Source organism: Octopus sinensis, linkage group LG13 (genome assembly GCF_006345805.1).
Source record: "Octopus sinensis linkage group LG13, ASM634580v1, whole genome shotgun sequence".
Taxonomy (NCBI): domain Eukaryota; kingdom Metazoa; phylum Mollusca; class Cephalopoda; order Octopoda; family Octopodidae; genus Octopus; species Octopus sinensis.
The window spans coordinates 26,641,260-26,644,975 of record NC_043009.1 but is presented as its reverse complement, the minus strand read 5'-3'; positions in this window follow the sequence as shown (position 1 = coordinate 26,644,975).

Below are 3,716 nucleotides of genomic sequence, written 5' to 3'. Positions count from 1 at the left end.
TACACCTCACTCTCAACATTACTTTCTTTTGAACCATAAACGGAAGAGACGCGCGGCCTACATTTATATACCTCCACCTCCGACCCTCGTCTCGCCTTCCTCCTCCTCCCTTTTACTCAGTCCAAAGTGCAGTTCTTTAAAACAGCCACTATTAGACGTTGGCTTTTGTGCAGTAGACTTGCAGTCGTGCACATAGCTAAGTAGGTTTGTAGGTAGACGAGGGTCTCTTTGATATGTAGCCATTGCGGTATTGCTTTGGAGACGGATGTAGCATAGAATTTAAGTGTGTGCTGGTGGTGTGTCGTCGTGTGCGCATGTCTTGGCATGTGTGTGTGTGTATGTGTGTGCGCATTGGTGTATCTGTGTGTGTGTGTGCGTGCGCGCGCATATGTGTGTGTGTTGTATGAATGTGTCTGTCGAGTTCGTGTACGTGTGTGTGTGTGTGTGTGTGTGTGTTGGTGTGTGTGTCTGTCCTGTACGTGTGTGCCAGTGTGTTTGAACGTGTATTACTGTGCATATGTTTGTGTGAATGATTGTGTATATGTATATGTGCATGCGTGTGGGTATATACGTACTAAACGTGTGAGAATGCATGTGTGTGTGCATGTATATATTGACATGAAAGTGTGTGAGTATATGCGTACGTATAGAAAAATGTGTAAGTGTATGTATGTGTATATATGAGTATGAGCACGAGTGTGTATACGTATAAAGGTAAAAGCAGGTATGTGTACATGTGTAAGATTATATGTACGTAAGCACATGTAAGGATCTATGAATGTACATATATATATATATATATATATATATATATATATATATATCTAGCTATCTGTTTGTCCACCTATCATTCCACCTACCTATCTGTTACCTATCTGTCTGTCTATTTGTCTGTCTGCCTGTTTATCTGTCTCTTCCTGCCTGTCTACATACCTATCTATCTGTCTATCTAAATATCTATCTACTTACCTACCTACCTACCTACCTAACTACCTACCTACCTGTCTGTCTGTGTTTGCTTATCTACCTATCAATCTATCAATCAATCTATCTGTCTACCTCTCTATCTACCAGTGTGCCTGTCTGTCTGTCTACCAATGTGTATGCGCGTGTGACTAGGTGTGTGTGTTTGTGTGTGTAACTGGGTGCTTGTGCTTTATTCCTAGCAATATCTGAAGAAGGAATTTTTATATTCCGAAATCTTATGAGTAATTAAATTATAACAGTTATTATAGTCCACTCTGCATTGTCGTGCCATTCAACACACACACACATATCGCGGGGCACTCTGACGACGACGAGGGTGTGACAAGATGGGCCATTTGAAATACAGGTAGAACAGAAAGTTGTGGTGAAAGAGTACAACAGGGATCGCCTTTACCCCTCCCGGAGTATCGTGGAGTTTTAAGTGTTTCAGCTCAATAAACACTCACAACACCCGGTCTGGGAATCGAAACCGCGATCCTGGGAATCGGACCGCGAGTCTGCTGCCCGAACAATTGTGCCATTGCGCATATATATATATAATATATATATATTATATATATATATATAATATATATATATATAATATATATATATATATATATATATATATATATATAGGGAAGGTTTACGAAAAAAAAACAAAAGACGAAGGCAGCTGGTGTACAAAACAAACAGACGTATTAGTATAACGTTCAGGAATAGAAAAAGTCTTTTACGTTTCGAGCCTACGCTCTTCTACAGAAAGGGACACAGAATAAAACAAGGAGAGAAAAAAATGTGTGTAGTGGCTAATATATATAAATATATATATGTACGTGCTTATATACATACACAACAGAATTGCATGGAAAACGTGTACGCTTTTACAATCAGTTAGATGTGTTCACACATACATATGCACTCGTAACAATGTATTTCCGGAGAGAGATCCTCCTTACGTGTAGACTGATGCACATGCAAGAAAAATGTGGGCTTGTATTTAAGTGCATGCTATGCATCCAAGCACTCATTGACGCACCGTACGTGTGTGTGCGCGCATATGCATATGTGTGCGTGTGTGCGAAGATGTGCGTGTATATTTACAATTGTGCTTGTGTGCGTGTGTACGCGGATGCGTGCGGGTGGCTTTTGTACGTGTATTTTGGGGTATGTGAATGTGTCCATGCACAAATTCCTTTGTGGTTGTGTGTGTGTATACATGTATGCGTGCAAAGTGCGACTTCTATGGCTACAAAGTTACATATACGCACGGCTCACGTGCACGGTGCGTGGATGCATAGCATGCATTTAAATACGAGTCCATATTTTTCTTGCGTGCGTATCAGACCACAAGTAACGAGCATCTCTCCCCGGAAATACACACATTTTTACGAGTGCATACGTATGTGTGTACACATCTAACTGATTGTAAAAGCGTACACGTTTTCCATGCAATTCCATTGTACATGTATGTATGTATGTATGTATGTATGTATGTGCAAGTGTGTCTGTGCAGTCACATCATGAGTGGTATGTGTGTGTGTGTGTACGTGTGAGCGCTGCTTGTACAGTCATCATGCATAGTTCAACGTAACCGATTTGCGTTTGAACAGAAGCAGGCGTATATGCGTGAGTGTACGTCTACATGTATCTATACAGGAAAATGTGTATGTGCTTCCATAGAACGGTCATTGCTTTTGTTTTATGCAATACGCTTACTCGTGTTTTTATATGGTTGCATTATCTATGCGTGTATAAATACAAATGTGTGTGTGTGTGTGTTGTGTGTGTGTGTGTATGCATGTATATCTATCCATCTCCCTGTCCGCCCACCCATCCATTTGTATGTCCATGAATGCACATCTGGTGGGCGTGAATATGTGTGTATATATATATATATATATATATATATATATATATATATATATATATATTGATAAAAATGGTAAGACAACAAAAGAATGAAAGTGACCTCGATATTATGTAAATAGAAGAATTTAACATATATATATATATGTATATATATATATATATATATATATATATATATATATATATATTCTTGTTTCAATCATTTGACTGCGGCCATGCTGGAACACCGCCTTTTTTGGTGGTACAAATCGACCCCAGGACTTATTCTTTGTAAGCATAGTACTTATTCTATCGGTCTCTCTTTGCAGAACCACCAACTTACTGGGACGTAAACACATCAAGCGATGATGTGGACACACACACACACACACACACACAAGACGGGCCTCTTTCAGTTTCCGTCTACCAAATTCACTCACAAGGCTTTGGTCGGCTTGAGGCTATAGTAGAAGACACTTGCCCAAGGTGCAACGCAGTAGGACTGAACCCGGAACCATGTGGTTGGGAAGCAAGCTTCTTCCCACACAGTCACTCCTGCGCCTATATAATAATTTTATACCAGCATCAGAGAAGTACTGTAAGGAGGAGGGGATTCCTTTTAAGGTTTTACTTATCTTAGATAATGCTCCTGGCCACCTGCAAAACATCATCGATTTTGACTCCAACCATACCGTCGTATACCTCTCTCCAAACATCACTTCTTTTCTGCAGCCAATGGATCCGAGAAAAATTGATATCTTCAAGCGTTACTATATGAAGCGAACGCTGTTGCAAGTAATAGCTGCAACTTGTACAAGGTTGTACAGAACATAGTAGCGGCATGGAATGATGTACAGAGCACGGCTATAAATGGTGTATGGAAGAAGCTTTGCCCGCAA